General features: G+C 43.8%; 1 protein-coding gene across 6 annotated transcripts in view; it reads right to left on the bottom strand.

Moving 5' to 3' along the window:
- Positions 1 to 22,998, bottom strand: part of ELFN1 (extracellular leucine rich repeat and fibronectin type III domain containing 1) — a 941,931-nt gene that overhangs the window by 369,239 nt on the left and 549,694 nt on the right. For all 6 annotated transcript variants that reach the window (XR_011022717.1, XM_068244492.1, XM_068244494.1 and 3 more), the window contains one exon: positions 19,259 to 19,439. The gene's annotated coding sequence lies outside the window, so the exon portion shown is untranslated. The remainder of the gene's footprint in view (positions 1 to 19,258; positions 19,440 to 22,998) is intronic.

The following is a 22,998-nucleotide window of genomic DNA, read 5'->3' on the forward strand; positions in this document are numbered from 1 at the left end:
CAATCACCAATTAACAGTCAAAAAGCCTTAAGCCCCCTACACACGCAGGGAATGGGGGGGGGGGGAGTCTATTTATTCTCAGAGCAGGGTGAAGCTGAAAAACAGGGCGACAGAGCATTGATAATGCTGTACAGACTCGTCATCACTCAGCCTCCTGGCTAGTGACGCGTCTGTTGCTATGCAGGGGCGGAGAGGGACGGTGAGTAGTGTGCGTCAGAGTAGATTCTGCTGGGCAGGGAGTTGGAGAACAACATGGGCATGTGGTGATCGGGCGTTGGGATCTGCGGGAAGAAGAATGGTGCCTGCTTAAAGAAATGGTGGTTTCCCTCCACCTCCTCCTCTACTAATGCTGCCTGCTTAATGCTTTCTCATAGTAGCTGGTGTAACTCTGTAGCCTACAGGTCTTGTGTCTCTAGGCAGTGGCCCAGGTTCTCCAGTTAACTAATATTTAATTTCCACGCTGCAAACTTTTACATCACAACAAACTAATATCAAGCTTAAAGAGGAACTTCATCCTAAACAATCATACTGTCATTAAGTAACATTAGTTATGTTCATTAAAATCGATAGGTAATATAATCTCTTACCCACCCTGTTTTAAAAGAACAGGCAAATGTTTGTGATTTTATGGGGCAGCCATTTTTTTCATGGGGCAGCCATCTTTTTGGTTGAAAGGAGGTGACAGGGAATATGAGACACAGTTACATCTATACAGTGTTCTGATCACCCCATCCAGCTGCGCGCGCTAGGCTTTAACCACTTCCCCACTGAGGGGATTTACCCTTGAAACACCAGAGCAATTTTCACCTTTCAGCACACCTTCCATTCATTCGTCTATAACTTTATTATTACTTATCGCAATGAAATGAACTATATCTTGTTTTTTTCGCCACCAATTAGGCTTTCTTTAGGTGAGACATTATGCCACAAATTATTTTATTCTAAATGTGTTTTAATGTGAAAATAGGAAAGCGCGCATGAGCGGCGGGAGCGCAGACAGCAGCGGTAGCACGGGAGGTACGTATTTCTCCGTCCCTTGGTTTTATAAGGATGGAAAAAGGGACGGAGAAATACATACCGTGGGGGGTAAAGTGGTTAAATCTCAAATTCTAAATAAAAAAAAAACAAATTTGCACCAAAACAGCAGGAGAACAACATCAGAAATCCCATCATGCTTTGCATAGCTTCGGGAAAATGCCCAGGCAGTTTTCTTCTGTGCAGCTGAAAATGAGGCTTGGGTAAGAAAATCAAAGTTCTGATGATGTGAAACTGTTAAAGAAACACCAAGCCTTTTCTGTGCTGCCGAGTAGATTTTTAGTCTCAAGGTTCACTTTAAAGGAAAAGCCACTTTGTTGTAAAGTGATGTGCCAATCTGTGCCAAAAGCTATACATATTAAGAATTATTTTTGCAGAATGTGACCGCTTGGTCACATTTGGCTGAATTTTACAGACTGTCCTATGTACAGTATTACCTTTAAAACAATGGCAACTGCTTGGCTGCTGATCCTTAGCATCTGATTCTTTCAGCTCCTGACCCAGTACAAGGATCCAGATAAGGTGTTGTGTGACTTAAAGGACACATCAAAGCTTTTTAAAAATAAAAAAGTCCACTTACTTGGGGCATTATCAGCCCCTGTCAGCCGTTCCATGCTTTCGCTGCAGCGCCGATCACCACTGGTGGTCCTGGGTCCCTTCCGGCGCAGGATTCCTACTACGCCTGCGCAAGCATCTCTCAGAGTCGTACTGACGTCATCTGGACTGTACTGCGCAGTGAGCCGCACTGTGGAACGCAGCAAGGAAGACGCCGACCTGGCGAGGTCGGCCTCTTCACCGGAGGGGAGCGGGAGCCAATAGAGCTGCGGTGAGGGCACAGTTCGGTTGCCGGAGCTGGAGGAAGCCCGAGGTAAGTGGATTTCTTTTTTTTTTTTCCTCCTTGGAGCACTCCTTTAAAGCAGGATTGTCAGCCACAGAATCAAGTTCCATTTACCCACTGCTTTATGTTTATTATGCATTACAATTCAATGAAATCAAAACGTGGATAGTACAATACATATGCAAGTAGAACAAGTATGTATTTACTTATAAATGCATTTTTTTTACTGGGATAGTATGGCTTTCTCTGTTGCTTTAAAGTACAACTGAAGTGAGAAGAATATGGAGGCTGCCATATTTATTTCCTTTTAAGCAATAGCAGTTGCCTGGCAGTCCTGCTGATTCTCTGCCTCTAAGAGCTCGTTTCCTCTATTGCGGTGCGGAATCGCCTGGATTCCACCGCTGATGAAATCGTGATTCCCCATGCGTTTTTTGCCACGAATTCGCATAGGTGAGGGTATATGCGATTTTAACCATGTCACTGCCTGTGTGAATTTACATTGGTACCTATGCGAATTCGCGACAAAAAACGCATGGGGAAAATGCATGCGATTTCCCTATTAAATACATTGCATGCGATTCGCATGCATTCCACTCGCAGGCGAATTCTGCGGCTCTTTTGTGCATTTTTTCACCGCTGAAAAAAACGCACCTCAACAACGCTACAGTGGAAACAGGCCCATCCACTTGCATTACATGTGCGAATCCGCATGCGTTGGACGCATGCGGATTCGCGATAGTGGAAACGAGCCCTAATACTTTTAGCCATAGACCCTGAACAAGAATATGCAAATCAGGCATTTCTAACATTTCTGTCAAATCTGACAAGATTAGCTGCATGCCTAATTCTAGTGTTATTCAGACACCACTGTGGCAAAATAGATCAGCAGGGTTGCCAGGTAACGGGTATTGTTTAAAAGGAAATAAATATGGCAGACACATATTCCTGTCATTTTAGTTTTCCCTTAAGTCTGACCAAACTAGCTGCATGCTTCTTTCAGGTGTGATTCAGACACTGTTAAACCCACACAGATCATCAGGACAGCCAGCCAATTAGCCTTGTTTAAAAATAATTAAATATGACAGCTTCCATATCCTCCTCACTACAGGGTCACGTTCAATGAATCTGCAAAGTGCCAATTGGATCTTTACAGACCAGTAACACTTTGCAAGTGCTGTTATACAGGGTTTCTTAGGTGCGCATATCTGTTAGCGGTTATAAGCCACAGCTAGTAATGCTCCTACTGCCTAGCAACACCTGACAACTGCTTTGCTAAGTAATATGCTAAGGCCTCTTGGCCCTCTTTACTATCCATTTCTGTAATACACACCACTCAGCGGAATGTTTAAAGGGGAACTTCAGCCTAAACAAACATACTGTCATCAAGTTACATTAGTTATGTTAATTAGAATAGATAGGTAACATAATCTCTTACCCACCCTGTTTTAAAATAACAGGCAAATGTTTGTGATTCATGGGGGCTGCCATCTTTGTCATGGGGGCAGCCATCTTTTAGGTTGAAAGGAGGTGACAAGGAGAAGGAGACACAGTTCCAACTGTCCTGTGTCCTGATTACCCCTCCCTGCTGCACACGCTAGGCTTCAAATGTCAAATTCAAAATGTAAAGAAAAAAAATTGCACCAAAACAGCAGAACGAGAACAACAAAATCAAAAATCCCATCATGCTTTGCACAGCATCAGGGAAAAAAGCCCGGGCAGTTTTCTTCTGTGCAGCTAAAAATGAGGCTTGTATAAGAGAAACAAAGTTCTGATGCTGTGAAACTGTTAAAGAAACACAAAGCCTTTTCAGTGCTGCTGAGTCGATTTTTAGAATCAGAATCAGAATCAGAATCAGAATTTATTATCGCCAAGTACAACGGTGGATTGTACCCGGAATTGGTTTTGGCGCATACAGGGTCGTCGATGAAAAGAGAAACAAGAAGCAGCATACGGATAAGCATGGTACATACATAGACAGGGGACAAGCATACATAGGACAACATTACAGCTTGTGCGTACAATTAAGCAGAGTACAGCATTGCATACAGTTAAGCATGGTGCATACATATAAGCAATAAAAAGCAAAAACAAAAGCAAAACAGAGCATTACAGCATACACGTACAGTTAACATAGTACAAACATAGCAAAACGTACACCGATAGCAGGAACAGAAAAGAGTGGGACTGGAGGAGCAGCCTGAGAGCTGATATGAGCACTGCCATTTTCGGCACTGGACGCTACACAGCGACACGCTCCCAACAAGACAGGTGCTACCGATTGTCCGCGAAAGTAGAAAGAAGGCTGAGAAAGCTGAGGGGCATCATAATGGAGGCGGACAGCAGAGTTTACGCGGACCAGGTTGATTTCAAGTCTGCCCGGCTGGTAATGAGGGTGCAGACACAGTGGGGGCCCTGTGGGGCCAGGCTGCCAGGAGGCAACTTTGCTGGGCCGCAGCGGTGGTGGACGTGGGGCTGGTGGACCTTGGTGGTGGGAGGACACTGATGCTCAGATGCAGCAGCCAGCTCCACTGAGAGGGGGGCAGCATCACCTCCTCTGTGCGATGGTGTAGTGGACCTGGCAGCCAGTGGGAAATTTAGCCCCCGGCTTGTGGCCTAGTGCAGGTAGGATGTAGGTGGCCGGGAGGTCAGCAGCACAGACCTTGAGAGACGATGTTGTTGTCTGGTGGATCAGCAGCGGGCCGGTGCAGCTGCAGATGGATGGATCTGTGAAGTGGCGGTGGTGTGCTGGTGTATCCAGCAGCAGCAGGCCTGCACTGAGGAGCTGAAGAGCCCGCTTCTCCCCTGCAGACTGTGGCAGTAACGTTGTTGTGGCTGGTAGGCTCCTTTCCAGCTTGGAGCACATGGCTCCCTTCCCTGCTCGGATGATCAGCTGACTGCCGAGCGCATCCTAGTCAGCTGATTCAGCGGCAGCCAGCAGCGGGCCTGGGACAGTGGTGTCGGAGGATCCAGCGCTGCACGCGGCCGACAGATGAAAAGAGGCGATCCCGGGGCATGATCCACTGAGCGTTGACCCAGGCGTGGGCGCGATCCGCCGAGCACCCGGTCAGTGGCAAGGTTCCCCAGGCTGTGTGGCTGCGTTTCAGGCGGCTGGCTGGACTGCCGAGAATGGCAGAGTCCCCGCAGCCCGCAGAAGCAGAGCACGTGGCCGATCAGCTGGCATTCCGCGGCCCGCTCAAAAACTCCGCGACCCACCGGCTCACACGTGCGACCCCCGCCATCCCCGCATCTTCTCCCGCATCCTCCCCAGAGAGGGAGAGAGAGCAGGCGAGGGATCGAGGGGAGAAAGGAGAAAAAGACCGGAGCCCTGCGGCCGCGGCGTCCTGTCACGGCGCCATCTTGATCAGTCCGGAGCTTCACTTTAAGTCTTTATGGAGATCACTGGGCAGACTGGGGATATTCATTAGTTTGCGCATTAAAGTGAACCGTAAGTGACGAACAATTGTCTCTATCCTCCTACTCCCAAAAATTCCTTTTTTTTCTTTTAGATATCTTTTTTGTTATGTAACATTTGAAACATCTGATAAATGTACCACACAATTTTAAGTGTTCAATTTCTCCCCAAGCATGAAAAAAAAGATGATTGAAAACGCTGAAAAAAATTGCTCGGGTCAACACATTAAGAAATTGACAGTCAATTCTACAGCGTTACATTTTGATAAAAATTGACCAGAAAAATCCACCACTACAAATTGTTCCACCCCTCCCAAGCTTTTGATTTTTCTGTATAACCAATCATTTTAATCAAATTGCTATAAAGGTGGATCATTTGATTGCATCGTGTGTGGCCTCCTTTAGAGCATACAGTAATGACTAGAGATGGCCCGAACGGTTCGCCGGCGAATGGTTTCCAGCGAACTTCCGGGATTCGCGATTGCACAGAACCGCAAACTTTTCCGGAAGTTCGGTTCGCCCCCATAGTGCATCATGAGGGTCAACTTTGACCCTCTACATTACAGTCAGCAGGCACATTGTAGCGAATAAGGCTACACTCCCTCCTGGAGCCCCACCCCCCTTATAAAAGGCAGGCAGCGTCAGGTATTGGACTCACTCATGTGCCTGAATTAATTAGCGAAGGGAGAGCTGCTGTGCAGACTCATATAGGGAAAGCTTAATTAGGCTCTTGTAGGCTTGTTAGCTTGCTCCTTGCTGATTCTTATTGCTAAAAAAGCACCCCTCAACAGCTCTTTCGAGAGCTAATCTTGTTCTTGTGATCTATTTTTTTTTGTGTGTGTGTGGCCCACTTGCATTATATACAGCCCTGTCAGTCAGTCGCAGCGGGCCTTTGGCCCCTTGGAGGTATAATTACTGCTGTGCCAGGTGCACATTATAATACCCATCACTGCATATACCTACCTGTTGTTCACTTCAGTGCACCCACCTACCTACGTGAGCGCACGCAGTGTCACTGTGCCTGTCCGGTACCTGTCTGTGTGTGACAGGTGCACATTATAATACCCATCACTGCATATATACCTACCTGCTCACTTCAGTGCACCCACCTACCTACCTACATGAGCGCACGCAGTGTCACTGTGCCTGTCCGTGCACCCACCTACCTACCCATGTGAGCGCACGCAGTGTCACTGTGCCTGTCCGGTACCAGTCTGTGTGTGACAGGTGCACATTATAATACCCATCACTGCATATACCTACCTGTTCACTTCAGTGCACCCACCTACCTACCTACATGAGCGCATGCAGTGTCACTGTGCCTGCCCGTGCACCCACCTACCTACCTATGTGAGCGCACGCAGTGTCACTGTGCCTGTCTGGTACCTGTCTGTGTGTGACAGGTGCACATTGTAATACCCATCACTTCATATACCTACCTGTTCACTTCAGTGCACCCACCTACCTACGTGAGCACATGCAGTGTGATATTTAATACCACCAGTCACTCTACCTGTTCACGGTACGTGTATGAGACAGGTGCACATTTGTAATACCCATTACTGCATATACCTACCTGTTGTGTTCAGTGCACCTACCTACCTACATGAGTGCACGCAGTGTGATATAGCACTCCGTGCATACCTGTTAATTGCACCTTGTATTGTGACTGCACATTGTATTAGTCAAGTCAGTGCATACCTTTCACTTCATCCCCCCCAATATGGACAAAACAAAAGGCATAGGCAGGCCACCTGGCAGGTCTGTTCGAGGTCGCGCTGTCATGATTTTGTGCGGCCCTCGACCAAAGTACAGTGTTCAGAAGAAGGCACGTGCCATCAACCCCCAATATTTTGAGGACGTAGTTGACTATTTAACACAGAACACCTCATCTTTCTCAGCTTCCGCACGGAAGCGTGACATATCTTCCTCCTCCTGCTCTGATTCTGGCACCCCACTTAACACTCAGTTGGCCGCCACCACCAAAGTGCCATCACCCCAGGGCTCAGCGGTGTGGACATTTTTTTGTGTGTCTGCCTCAGATGAGAGCAATGCCATCTGTACTCTCTGCCACAGAAAATTGAGCAGTGGAAAGACCAAGACCAGAGTAGGGACAACTACCTTACGAAAGCACTGCAATGGGATGACCACCTGAGGAAAAGCAGCACACAAAAGCAAAGCCATACACCGCAGTGGAAGATGCCATCACGCAACTTTTTCTCAAAAAAGGCGATACCTAAACTGTAAAGTGATGTTAAAAGGCAAGTGGTGACATCTCTGGCACACAGCGTTGGGTCAAGGGTCCATCTGACCATGGATGCCTGGTCTGCCTTCCTTGGATGTGTGGTTTTAGCCGTTCCTGCTCCTTTGCCCACAGCGTGCCTTCTGCCTTCCTTGGATGTGTGGCGGAGTTAGCCGTTTCTTAGGCTCCCATTCCAGACCGGAATCAAACCAGGATTCCCCGGCCATTACCCGTGGTCACCATGCTTCTGAGAAATTACCATCGAAAGATTCACACAGTTGAATGAATGGCAGACTTGCCCTCCATAACACATTCTCGTTAAAGGCAAGTGATGTCATCTCTGGCACACAGCGTTGGGTCAAGGGTCCATCTGACCACAGATGCCTGGTCTGCAAAGCACGGTCAGGGCAGGTACATTACTTATACAGCAAATGGGTCCTTACTTGGATGTGTGGTGGTGGTAGCCGGTTCTCAGACTCCCACTCCGGACTGGAATCGAACCCCGATTCCCCGGGCCATTACCCGTGGTCACTCACAATGGCAGACTTGCCCTCCATAACAGATTCTCAGGTACTGAACAGCCAGCAGAAAATGTAATTTAAAAAAAAAAAACAGATGTAAGCTTTAACAATGGTAGAGAAAGAAACATCGAAAGTTGATAAGGCAGTCAGACATTACCTGATATCACTGAGGAAGAGCAATCTCGCCATGGTGCGCACCAGTCCAGCACGGCCGTCACAACCCAAACAGCTGTTTGTGGTGCATTACACAGTGAGTTTGGTGTGTCAGTGTGAAGCAGTACTCTAATTACACTCCCTGATTGATGTATACACATGCAAGATGTTTTAAAGCACTTTAGGCCTGCAATTTAGCATTCAATGTGATTTCTGCCCTTAAAACGCTGCTTTGCGTCAAATCCAGATTTTTCTCCGGGACTTTTGGCATCTATCCCACTCCGCCATGCCCCCCTCCAGGTGTTAGACCCCTTGAAACATCTTTTCCATCACTTTTCTGGCCAGCATAAGTGGTTCTAGTTTTCAAAGTTCGCCTCCCCATTGAAGTCTATTGCGGTTTGCGAACTTTTGCGCGAACCGAACTTTTGCGGAAGTTCGCGAACCGAAAATCGGAGGTTCGGGCCATCTCTAGTAATGACTTGAAGAATTATGAAAATAAGTGAAAGCTGACTATATAAATATAGATTATTTTGCAGATTTTTGCTCACAGCATGCCATTCTATTATCCACTAAAGGACTCCACCCCAGGTCATTGTCACATGTGCAATTAAACTTGAAAAACAGCATAGCCTCAACTCATGTATCCTCGCCCATCAAACCGTAAATCTGATTATCTTGATACCGAAACAGATAAAACCCACAAAACAGCTGCTTTCTGTTGCATTATTGCAGGGAGCCTCTTCATCTCTCTTCATAAATCTCTTCTAATTAAATACATTTGTCATTATCATTTATGCAGCGGTCAGACTTGAGTTACAGCCCTCACATCAGTTCACGTGACACAAGCTGGAAATAATGTAGCATACATGTGCGTGCTAATTCAGATGTGAAGCAAAAGAAGCCTATTGGTCCTTGTAGACAGAGTGAGATCTAATGATTACTTGCCACTGTGAACACTAATGCCTTAGGGCCTGTTTCCACTACACGCAAATTCTGCATGCAGAAAACTGACTCCAATGAAAGCCTATGGGTCTGTTTCCACTGAACGCGATTTTTCTGATGCAGATTTCCCATAGGCATTCATTGGAGTCAGTTTTCTGCATGCTGAATCTGCGTGTAGTGGAAACAGGGCCTTATTGTTAGGGATGATCAAATATATGCAAATACTTCTGAGTTGATGCACATTTATGTACATTTTTATGCAAATATATGCAGCTTGAAAATGGACCATTCAATTTAACCTTGGGTTTAAATTTATTGGTCCATTTTCAAACTTCACTCATTTGCATAACAATTTGCATAATTTCAGAAGAATTTGCATCTCGTTTATGATGGGAACACACCATGCAATTTCCCTTCTGATTGATGGGAGATCGGACAGGAAGTTGTAGCATGTGTACATGTCCAAAATGCTCCCAATTGATTTTCAGATGATAACAGTGCAAAATCGATCCCTTTGTCGATAGGAAACAGATCGGATGTGCCGGAAGTAATCGCCCGATTCCTGCCGATCATAAAGGAAATTGTATCGTGTTCCCGACCTTTTTTTTTTTAATCTCTTGTGTTGCCCAACAATAGTCGAAACACATAGAAATGAGTGCAAAGGGCTGAATGAGCCCTATGCCAACTACATTTTCTGAGGCTAGATTCACAGTGGGACGTTGCGTTTTGATGCCACGTTAAAGTCGCACCGCAAGCTTACAACGCAACGCGCCCAAAAAGTGGCAACGCAGCGTTACCGTCGCATACAGCAGATACAGTAAAAAATACAGGCAATGAAAAGTATGCATCCAAGTCATTACTGAGCATGTGCAAACAGTCCAACGCAGCTAATAACGTGTATAACGCACTGCATGCAGTACTTTTACTTAACGTGCAGCGTTAGTCACTAACGTAACGTGTGCACTGTGAATGGGGCATTGATTTTTCATTGCAGTGAGTTATTCTGCGTTAAATGCTGTTTTAACGCGCGACTTTAACGTCCCACTGTGAACTTAGCCTAGTTTTTCTCATCAAGAAACTCTTACATTGCCTAGATATGATAGAATGTGCTATCATGAGGTTTTTTTTTAACATGGTCATTACTTTAATCCAGTTTTTACTAAATTTGACAAGGAAATTTGAATCTAGCAGATGCAAAGTATTGGCCAACTCAGAATAGAAGAAAATAAGTCCACACAACATTGGCAAGCTACAGTATCAAACTTGATGCCATACATTGGCTGCTAACAGAACGATTCAGCAAGTAATCAATCACTCATCTTGTAAATTGGTCGGGGAGGAGTGACTTTTTGCCCCTCTCAATCTCAAGCACAGATACACAAATACAACAACTTATTGCCGCATCTGATGATCACCCTTTTGATTAATAAACTAACTAAAATAAGGTAGAAGCTTATTGATTGAACATGTTGAGGTCAGTAGATCTCTGGCGTATGCGTAGGAAAGTCAAATTGTGCATGGCTACCTTGAACTATGACCCTTTCTCTGCCTTGTAACCCTCTCTCTCCACACCAGTTTATGTTGCCTGGTAATCAGGGGTGTAACTAGAAATCTAGGGACAACCAGCAAAACTTTGATGGGGTCCCTTAATGTTCACAACCCTTTTTTTTGCATCTTCATGGTGACCCCCACAGCCTGGAGCCCATCTTACAAGGGTCATAAAACAAGTGTGGCCATCAGGATCTTCACACCCATAAAATGTGCAGCCACAAAAACACCTGATCTGGAGCATCAGACAAGAGTAGTAGTTGGGGCCGCATACATGTAAAAAAAGGCGTTCGGAAAAAGAGCGCCGGGTCTGCTGGTAGTAGAACCTCGCTAAAATTAGCGGTATTCTACCGATATTTTACTATTGCTAAACCTAACCCTACTCTCACATAAAACCCTCCCCTAACCCTAATACCCCTCCTGGTGGTGCCAAACTCTAAAATCCCCCATGGAGGTGCCTAAACATAATCCCCCGGAGGTGCCTAAACCTAACCCCCCCCCCAGTGGTGACTAACCCTAACCCCTCCCTGGTGGTGCTTAACCCTAACCCCCCGGTGGTGCATAAACCTAACCCTCCTTGTGGTGCCTAACCTAACCCCCCGGGGGTGCCTAACCTAACCCCCCGGGGGTGCTTAAACCTAATCCCCCTTGCCGCCAAGCTGCGATATGCGACTATGAAGGAAATATCTGTATTGTGGCATTGAATAGTGGAAAAAAATGTCTCCTCTTGGCAGTAATAGGGTGCCTCTGGGCGCCCAAATTTACCTTCATACTGCTACATGCGGCTTCTAACATAGGTGCATATGGCGCACAGTTTTTTCCATAAGGGCTCCTGTGCCCTTTTTTACCTGCTTGGTTGGGCCCCCACACCTCTGGGCCCCCCTGCAGTCGCCAGGGCTGCTCCCACTAGTTACAAACCTTATAGTAATGTGTTTTTAACACCTGTTTTGCAAATAAAGGAAGTTTTATTGTATGTGCGCTGTCACTCTCTCTTACTGGATGTATATGGCTACCTTGACGGTTTCATGTTATTCAGTAGTTTAAGCTCATTTTCTTGAATTATGCTATGTTTCTTTTTTTTTTCTTTTCTCTTTTATCTGCCAAAGAAACATGAAAGGAAAAGCAGACTGGTTGCCTCAGGCGAAGTTCACTCTGACAGTTTTTCAAGCCGCCTGTCATTGGCTATGAGCTGACTGAAGAAGGCGTTTAGCTGCTCTCCTAACTGCACAGTCACAGTTCACCGATGAAAACACCACGGAAGCCCAGACACACATATGTCAGGGGGTAGTTGTTTCAGCCTGGGTGCTGTATGTTGGACATTTCTTTTCAACCCTCCACCCTCAACTGTGCTGCTCTCTTAAAGGGGAACTGAAGTAAGAGGTATACGGAGGCTGCCATATTTATTTCCTTTTTATCAATACCAGTTGCCTGGCAGCCCTGCGGGTCTATTTCTCTGCAGTAGTAACTGAATAACACCAGAAACAAGCATGCAGCTAATCTTGTCAGATCTGACTTTAAAGTCTGAAACACCTGATCTGCTGCATGCTTGTTCAGGGGCTATGGCTAATAATATTAGAGGCAGAGGATCAGCAGGGCTGCCAGGCAACTGGTATTGCTTAAAAGGAAATAAACATGGTAGCCTCCATATACCTCTCTCTTCAGTTCCCCTTTAAAGAGGCACTTTAACCAAGGATTGAATTCATTCCAGTTGGTAGCAGATATCCCCTCTCTATAAAGTTATTCTACAGTGGACCTGAACTCTTGCACAGGACAGAAGGGAAGCATAGAGAAAGAACTGCACTGGTAAACACAGGATGTTAACAATATATCTGTCTCCATGAAAGCAGGAAGAAGACACACTGCAGATGTATTGCAAGATTTGTATCAGCTGTAACAAAGAAATGTTTTCCTTTAAAGGTTAGTATGTTTATCTTTTATTGCAGAGAGGACATTCAGAGTTTTAGGCCCCATTCACACTTACAAAGCGCAAATCGCGGGCGATTTTTGCCAGCGTTTTGCTGGAGTGATTTGTCCGCGATTTCCGCGAAATCACTAAACACTGTGGCGATTTTGCCACGAACGCTTTTAGCGCTTCTATAGCACTGAAAAGCGATCGCCGGGAAATTGCCTAAAAATGGTGCAGGCGACGAGTTTTTGTTTCGTGTTTTTGCTTGTTTTTGGGCGATTTGCGGAAATCGCCCAAGTAAGAATGGGCCCATAAGGTTTCATTACACTAGCCTTTGAGCGTTTTGCCAAAATCGTGGCAAAATGCTCTAGTGTGAATGAGCCCTAAGTCCCTCCAACAAGAAATTGGAAAATTATCTCCTAGGAGAAAAACCAGGATAAAAAGTGAATTGCTATGGGCCAAAAGCTGCTTATTCAATTCATTTTTCTCCTTGGAGATAGTTTTTCATCTTCTATTTAATATCACTTTTCTGCACTTAATTGAAAAAGTACCAAAAGGTAGATGAAAAAGCACAACCATAATTATTCAGAGTATTTTCTTGTTTGCTAGAGGATTTAAAAGGGCATTTTATTGATAAGGCGTTAAAATACCACCCCTAAGAAGACTTGGGAAAATATGTGAATTTAATAAGGGCCAGAAGTGAGAAATTGGTAGGGAGAGATAAGCACGACTGTGAAGATACTAAATAAGGTATTACAGCGAGCTTACATCCCTGTTATCTTTCCCGTATCCTATAAGCTATGCAAAACTATGGCTTTGATTGATTGACTGATTAATTGCAAAAAAGCTTATTTGGAATAGTAGTAAGGTCTATGAAAAAAACAGTTTATTTTAAATATTGGCAATTACAACAACAACCAACAACATTTGTAAAGTGTCTTTCTCCCGTAGGACTCAAAGCGCATCAGCATGGCTTAGACCAGTATTTGGTTGATTGGTAAATTGTCATACAGAGGAAGAATTCTACAAGTCTGCTAATGCCAGGCTAAACAGGTGGCTTTTAAGTCTGGATTTGAGTAACTACAGGGATGGGGCTGTCTTTACTGGGTGTGGTAGGGAGTGCCAAAGGGTAGGGGGCAGCATGACAGAAAGCTCTGGCTCCAAAGGTTTTGAGGTGCTCTCTGGAAGTAACCATGTTTATGGAACCTGCTGATCTGAGGTTGTGAGAGGTGTGTTGCAGTTTCAGCAAGTCCTTCATATATCCAGGGCCCAAATTGCGCAGGGATTTGAATGTCAACAGTTCAGTCTTGAAGACTATTCTCGATTTTACAGGTAGCCAGTGCAGTAAGCTTAGAATCGGTGTAATGTGACAGTAGCAAAGCTGGTTTGTTAGCTATCTGGCAGGAGAAATTAAATGCATTAAATACTTAACTACACGTATACACCAAGAACAAGTAAGATTTCTTCCTTACAAGCAAGCATGTCATAACACAGCCAAAGTTCTTATCATCACCATCTTATATACAAATCAGACGTGCACACCACTCAACAGCTAGCAATAGACATGGAGGAGGCTTTTGATAGGCTCTCATAAAATTAAATTCATCAGCTTTACATCATAGAGGATTCAAACGCAGCTTTATACACATTCTCTACGTAATGTATTCCTCTCCTGCTGCATACCAGAAAATACCATTGCTTCAACATGCCCCAATAAAAATGAAAAGAGGCACCAATCAGGGCTGTTCACTTTCCTTTTCACCTAAACTCTAGAGCCCCAGGCCCTGTATTAAAGAAAAGATCAAATATCACAAGCATATTCATAGGAGTATAAAATCACTTTATTCACTGATGATTTACTACTGACCCTAACCTACCCTACAACATTTCTATCCCTCCCTGCTTAATCTCTCTCAGGCATCAAACTAAATATAAGTCTGAATCTTTATTTTGCCGCACGCTTTTATAATCTCAACAGGTTTTAAGGGAACAATTTAAATTCAACACCAACTTAACATTAACTACGTTAACACACAAAACTTCAAAAACTGCCAGTCTTTATTTAAACATCTTAGATTAAGATTAAAATACTGGGCCCATATGCAATTCACTTTTTTCTCTTGTCTCCTAGGAGTTGTCTCCTAGGTGGTATTTTTTCACACCTTGTCATAAAATGCCTTTTAAACCACCAGCAAGCAAAAAAATAATGTTGATAATACTTCACCAACCTTAAGGTACTTTTTAAATTCTAACATGCTTCAGGGTTATTTTAAAGAGAATATGAAAATTATCTCCTGGGAGAAAGCTCAGGAGAAAAATGAATTGCATATGGGCCCTGGTGGTACCCAACACTGTCAAGGATGGAAAAAGTCAATGGGCCTGATGCACAAACCACCTGCAATTTAGGCACAAGTAGCACACGGCACTATTACCACTACTAGCATCAGAATACCACGTGTTGCACAATCAGCATGACCTGTGGTACATGGGTAACGTGACCATTGCTATGGTAACATGCATTATGCAAGTAATGCTCATGTTACACTTGAAGCACAGGTCATTCTAATTGCGCAATGCGCAGTACCGGTATTATTGCCATGTGAAGCCTGATTCGTGCATCAGGCCCAATGTCACTAAGCTTGTGGTTCTTCCCAGACGTTATATGTATTTAGGACTTTACTCATATAAATGAATAACTGGACAGTTGCCAATTTTAAAAAGCACTAGAAGAATTTGTACCGACTCATAAAAACAAGAAGGGCTAAAACTATGTATAGCGCTAAAACATTTGGTAGCATGTCAGTGCCCAGTCTTATATAGTAGCCTGATGTGTTCCTTGAACATTGGTAGAAGCTTTCCCAATGCCCCTCTTTGGGTGAAGCCAAAATTCACCCTAATCCACCCATACAACTGGCCAGTGGCCAGCCTTACTAAGGAGCTCATTAAAGAGGTTACAAAGGTCCACAAAAATCCACACCATTTGTGATCCACTCCAAACTCTGAAACAAACAGATAATGCAAAACACATCATCCTCCATGAGCGAATTGTTTAGCAATCATGACTTTATACCAGGGCATGCTTGCTTTTAAATGGTGGTTACACATTAGTATTAAAAAGAGAAGTTAATTTTATCTGGGAGATCCTACCAATTTAATTGAAACATAGTCTCCACCCTTAACTGAATTCTTTAGGGTAAGACAAATATTCCACTTTCCCTAAACATACTTTAAAGGGAAGAAAATACCTACAAGACCAACTTTGAAAGTGTATGTCCCAAGAACGCCAACGTCTTTCCACCAGGGAAGAAACCGGATTCCATAGACTTCCCACTCTCAGGACTAGCTCGGCAGATCATAATGGAGGCTATTGCCTCTCAATGTGGCTTTTCAGCACTCAATGAAAAATACTAAATCATCACAAGTCACGAGATATGACAGATCCATTCAGCCATTTTCATGCAAACAGACTCACATGGATAACATTTCTAGAGTCAATAGGTTTTAACTATAATCTTACTAAATTTTGACAGCCCCCCCCCACCCCCACAAAAGGTGGGTTACAGAACCTGCAACCACCGTATATCGTCTATGGGGGAAACAGCGCCTGCCAGAAGCGGGTGGTCACTCTCCTGGGATCCTTACTAGTTGTGTGGATGGTACCACAATACTGAGAAGGACACAATTTTATTTTTTTTTGGCATCCACACTGCAAACTTAATTCCCTAAAGCACTTTACTGAACTGAGGAAGCGGACAGAAACCCGCAAAATGCATTGGGCTTGATTCACAAAGCCGTGCAAACTGTTTAGCACGGGTGTGCTAAACAGTTAGCACGTGAAGTGCCGTTCGCGGACTTTTGCGCGCGCAAAGTGCCGTGATTCGCTCGATCGAGGACTTTTGCGCACGCAATTTGCCACGGATCGCGTGAATTGCGGCACTTTGCGCTCGCAAAAGTCCGCGAACGGCACTTCACCTGCTAACTGTTTAGCACACCCGTGCTAAACAATTTGCACGACTTTGTGACTCAAGCCCATTGTATTTTTTATTACTTGAATAAACTGATCCAAACCCTCATTTTTCTGAGTTGGTTCATCTGGAGAGGTAAGATACCTCACGTATTTATTTATGTTTTTAAAATGTATACGTTGGGAGATATTTATTTTTGGGTGCCTCCACCCTTCTATGTATTCATTTTATTAGCAGCTTTGAATAGACTCTTGTAAACTATTTTTTTTAATCACACTGGACACCTACTTGAATTTGTTTATTGTCATTTCCATTTACTCAGTAAATGCTTACACAACACAGCTCCAACAGAGATAAAGAGACTACAACATAAACTACAAGATTATTATAGAATACAACTTGCAGGTGCTATCCTATTGTTCTGCACATAACAGCCTGTCATGGGCTATAAATAGCCAAGGTTCTGGAGTTTAAGGAAGGTATATCCAAGCTTTAATAAAGCCTTTTGGGGTTATAGGTATAACTGTTCAGTGCTTTGTTATCCATAGACCTAGGTTGGTGACCTGCTGCTTTGGACTGTGGGTCAATCAATATGTTGAGCACAAATGGTGAACAGAACAGAGGTGGTTGAGCGATGAGGTGAATAAGATCCACACATTCCTTTCTTAAACTCAGAAAGTTAAGTGAAATCCTTAGAGACAGGTGTTAGCACATACAACCTTACCTTGTGGAAGATATAATCAGGTTGAGCAGTCAAACCTCCGTCTTCCAAGATAATTTGTCAAAAAGACCTATGCTATTCTACCTCAATAGCTGGCACTGTTCCTGTATGGCAAAGGCCAACGTACAAATGCTTAAAAGAAAAAATATTAAAAGTTTTCTTCCATTGGAGCTTTACAAGGTAAGCGCAGTTCGTTTTGGTTAAAATGCAGTTTTTTAAAAAAAAGTTTATAAGTTGTAATTATTGTCAGTGTTGCTTGTGAATTTTCGCATTGAAATTGCCATTTTCAATTTTGAGAACATTTTTGTGAAAATAGTGATATTTTACAATGAAAAGCATAAAAACTATATTTTTTACCACAAAAAAAATGTACCCCTAAAATGGGAAAAGTCAATGGGCTTGATTCACAAAGCGGTGCTAACTGTTAGCACGCCTGTGAAAACCCCCTTAGCACGTCTAAACGAGCAAAACTTTATGCGCGCACTGCACAGAGCGCAGGGCGCTCCGTGCGAAGTGCCCAGTAAAGCCTATGGGACTTAGCAGGCGCATAGGAGTTTGCGCGCGCAAAACTTTGTGCGCGGTACTTAGCGCGCGATCTGATTCAGAGATTCGGTGCTAACCTACTTAGCACCCTGGTTAGCACGTCTAAAGACTTTAGAATGGCTAAGTAGGTTAGCACCGCTTTGTGAATCAAGCCCAATATTTTTACCACAAAAATTGCGAATTACAAAACCTAATTTCGATGGCATTTTCTCTCATAAATCAAATTTAACTTTTTGTGTGAAAATTTATGCAAAATGAATATTGGCATTTTGCTCATCACTTACTATTTATGTATGTATTTATATATTGCCGGCATCTTCCGTAGTATGTGAATAGTAACGTCACTAAGAATGCATTGATATATTCATGCTGTGTCACTGCATGTGAACATACTGCCCCCGTACAGTTGTAGGAGCAGGAATCTGCATGGGAATGGACTATATACTTTCTACAGCATGAACCTCCGAGGTGGTGCACATGATACAAAGCTATTGCTCGTGCTGTGAAAATAACAGCGTTACAGCGTGGGCATCACACAACACACATAAAGCCATATTCACAAAAGTCTGGTAAAGTTGCCGTGAGCACAGAGTGTAAAAAATTGACTGATACTTACGCTGATAAGGCAGGCTGTGCTGCACAATTAGCACAACCTGTGTTACCTAGGTAATGCAAGCAATGTTAGAGTAACATGTGCTAAACAAGTAATGTAACATATGCTACAATGGCAACATGGGTCACACAAAGTATGGCCCATACAAGGGTGTAACTACAAGGGAGCAGCCCCTGCAACTGCAGGGGGGCCAGAGCAGTAAGGGGGCCCCAGCTACTACTTCACTAGCCCCGATAAAGGGGTCCATCCTTCAGATCAGGTGTTTTTGTGGTTACATTTGTTATGGGTCTAAAGATTATGATGTCCACACTTGTTTTATGACCCTTGTAAGAAGGGCCTCAGACTGTAAGGGTCACAAGGGGTTGGCAAAGAAAAGGTTGTGAGCACTGGGGGACCCCACGATTTATAGTTAGGCCACTGGGCCCATAGTGTGAATTTAACCTGTCTCCCAAAGGAGCTTGCAATCTAATACCTACCTACCTAATTCCTACCTATAGTCATATGTCTACAGCTGGGATCTGCAGGGATCACATGACTGTCCGTGGTCTAAACACGTACAGTATATCCACTCTAAGAAAGGTTGTTGTTTTTTTCCTACTATTACTAACATGCTCAATGGGTGCTAGATGGCACTTTTTCTTATTTTTTTATTGTTTTTTACATAAAGTCATTCAATTTAATTTTAAAACTCGAACAAACAAAACAAAGTATTACTAAGCATGTAGTATGACCTTATACTTGGCTCCTACAGCAAATAATAATGCCAAACAACAAAAGAAGTTGCTGGAGAAGTAAAAAAAAAACGAATTAAGATGTTTACCTTGTTTTTTTGCGGCTCTGTTTTTGTTTGCGGATATTATAAACTTGTACTTGTGTTATTAAATAAGTATCCTTTTGGCAGTTAGAAAAGTCTTGATTTAGGGGCCTGTTGTTGCTGTTGTGTGGAGAAGTTTTAGACTCAGAGAGCCTTCTCAGATCAAATTCCCATTCCAGAATGCAAACTGCAAAAGAAAACAAGACAAAATAGAATCATGTCAAGGTATTAGGACATCACACTGTGCTCTAGAGATAGGGATACAATAATCTCCATACCCTGCTGAGGGCTGGTATGAGGCAATGGGGATTAAACAGTGTCACAAGGGGTAGCTAGAAAGCAGCGCAGGAGAAAACTTCAACATCCATAATTCAAGACATCAAAACAGCTAATCAGACCCTGGGCAGATGGATCTGTCAAAGCTAAAGACATCAGAGGACTGAGACTATAGGTGGACTGACAAGACATAAGAGAGATATGAAAGGATTTGAAGAGATTGGAGATAAATATTAGAAGGGACATACGTCAAGACACTAAATTATACATCTGTGGAGCACGCTCCTGATGTGGGACAGGTGTCAGAAGCAAAGCAATAGCATCTATGGCATCTTTTAGATACAAATCAAAAGAATATTTGAGATGTAGCTCAAATGTTTTTTTTCGGAGACCAGAGAGGTGGGAGAATTTGATGTTAACTACCAGATCTTAAAAAGGGGGATGTGTTCCTGACTACCAATATAGTGAAGTCAGAGTAACACGCTGAAAAACTAAAGGAAACCTGTCATATTCAATGTCAGCACATTCAGTGTTGGACACCATGTTAAACCAAGAGCAGGTGCTTCACTGTGTGAGCTGCTGCAAAACTGTTATTTGCCTGAGAACTAACACCAGTCTCGGGGGCCATGGCAGCTTTTAAAGTGATAGATAAAAGCTTGACAGTGAATCTTAAATCTTGTCAAACGTGACATGGGTATAGTATGGCACCGGCAACCAAGAGAAGCTCTTCTGGAAAGGATCTTGTACTGTACTCTACAGATTTGACTGGGCATAGTGTTGTCATTGCCCATCAGAGGAGCTCACAATGTAATCCCTACCATAATCAAAAAGCAGTACTCCTTTCTATAGAGAAAGGAAATGATGGGTTGCATCTCTTCCCAATGCACTACCTCCTGTGGTATTTCTTTCGCCTCTGCCTCTCATGAATTTATTTACAAGTCTTATAATTGCATTTACTATTTAAGGCTGAAGGGATACTAGTATTATTGGGAAACAAATGCGAATGTGCTTAGTGCAATTCTTTTAAATAATGAGCTGACCTTGATCTTCTCAGTGATATTTTATGTTTATTTTTTTCTAAAATCAGGAACAACCCCCCCCCCCCCCTTGCAGAAATTAAAGAAAAACAAAAATGGGTGCCTTTGTACAGCAATATAGATCATAAGTAAATAAGCAGCAATTAAATAAAATATTAAAAAAATAGATCTGAAAAGCTCTTAGGGCCATATGCAATTTACTTTTTCTCCTGAGTTTTCTCCTAGGAGAAAATGTTTCATCTTTGATTTAAAATAACTTTGTAGCACTTTTCAATGGAAAAACTACCAAACAATAGGTAAAAGAGTACTGTCAAAATATTTTGAGTATTTGTTTGCTTGCTGGTGGTTTAAAAGGCATTTTATTTACAAATTGTGAACATATCACCTAGGACAGTGATCTGCAAACTTGGCTCTCCAGCTGTTAAAGAACTACAAGTCCCATAATGCATTTGCCTTTATGAATCATGACTGTGGCTGTCAGACTCCTACAATGCATTGTGAGAATTGTAGTTCTTTAACAGCCAAGTTTGCAGATCACTGACCTAGGAAAAAAACTCAGGTTCATATGCAATTCACTTTTTCTCCTGAGTTTTCTCTTAAGTATTATTTTTACACCCTTACGAATACAATGCTTTTTAAGCCACTAGCAAGCAAGGAAATATACAAAATACTTTTGATAGTACTTTTTTCCCTTACTTTTTGGAACGTTTTTAATTACAAAATTCTGTAAAGTTATTTTAAAAAGAGGTTGAAAAATTATCTCCTAGGAGAAAACGCAACAGAAAAAGTTCATTGCATATTGGCCAAAGTCCCCAAATAAGTTAGGATAAAGTTCTCCAATCCCACTGCAGATACAAAATCAACTGGGTGCCTGTGTACAATGATATAGATCCCAAGCACACAAGAGGTAATGTAAAACAAACTCAAAACAAAAAAACTGTGAAGAATATCAGTAAGGCAAACAGCAACTGACGGCTAGCTACAGTCTTCTTTGCCTATGTCTATTTCTGCTGTCCAGGTATTCAGCACCACAGACAGCTACCTACCGTATATACTTGAGTATAAGCTGAATTTTTGGGTCCAAAAAATTGGCCCAAAAGTGGGGGTCTCGGCTTATACTCTAGTCCTAACAGGACCTGAGTGCCCCTCAGTATAGTAGTGACCACAGGCTACATGTGCAGTACAGCAGAAGCTTTCACTCACCGCTCGGGATTTCCCTGCTTGCCTGTTGCCGGCTCAGGTCTATGACGCCCGCTAGTGGTGAGACGCCACTGCATAACGTCATAGTGATCTGAAGAGTTAGGAATGATTTTGAAAACCTTTAACCACTTGCCGACCGCACACTCATAACGTGCGTCGGCAAAGTGGCAGCTGCAGGACCAGCGACGCAGTACTGCGTCGCCAGCTGCAGCCTAATTAATCAGGAAGCAGCCGCTCGTACGAGCAGCTGCTTCCTGTCAAATCACGGCGGGGGGCTCCGTGAATAGCCTGCGGGCCGCCGATGGCGGCTCGCAGGCTAGATGTAAACACAAGCGGAAATAATCCGCTTTGTTTACATTTGTACGGCGCTGCTGCGCAGCAGCGCCGTAAGGCAGATCGGCGATCCCCGGCCAATCAGCGGCCGGGGATCGCCGCCATGTGACAGGGGACGTCCTGTCACTGGCTGCACAGGACGGATAGCGTCCTGTGCAGCCCGGATCTCCAGGGGAGGCAGCAGGTAGGAGAGGGAGGGGGGAATTTCGCCGCGGAGGGGGGCTTTGAGGTGCCCCCCCCGCCACCCACAGCAGGCAGGAGAGATCAGACCCCCCCAGCACATCATCCCCATAGGGGGGAAAAAAGGGGGGAAATCTGATCTCCCTGCCTGCACCCTGATCTGTGCTGGGGGCTGCAGAGCCCACCCAGCACAGATCAATCAAACCAGCGCTGGTCCTTAAGGGGGGGTAAAGGGTGGGTCCTCAAGTGGTTAAAAAGGTGAATTGATCACAGAAAATACATTAAACAGCATTTCCTGAACAGCAGTTTAAAGTGAACCTCCAGACTCAAAATCTACTCGGCAGCACTGAAAAGGCTTGGTGTTTCTTTAACAGTTTCACAGCATCAGAACTTTGTTTTTCTTACCCAAGCCTCATAGCTGCACAGAAGAAAACTGCCCGGGCATTTTTTTCCTGATGCTGTGCAAATCATGATGGGATTACTGATATTGTTCTCGTTCTGCTGTTTAGGTGCAATTTTTTTTTTTAATCTTGAATTTTTGATTTCAAGCCTAGTGCGCGCAGCAAGGAGGGGTGATCAGGACACAGGGCAGTTGGAACTGTGTCTCATGCTCCGTGTCACCTTCTTTCAACCAAAAAGATGGCTGTCCCCATGAAATCACAAACATTTGCCTGTTCTTTTAAAACAGGGTGGGTAAGAGATTATATTACCTATCTATTT

The sequence above is a fragment of the Hyperolius riggenbachi genome, chromosome 7 (genome assembly GCF_040937935.1).
Source record: "Hyperolius riggenbachi isolate aHypRig1 chromosome 7, aHypRig1.pri, whole genome shotgun sequence".
In the NCBI taxonomy this organism is placed as follows: Eukaryota; Metazoa; Chordata; class Amphibia; order Anura; family Hyperoliidae; genus Hyperolius; species Hyperolius riggenbachi.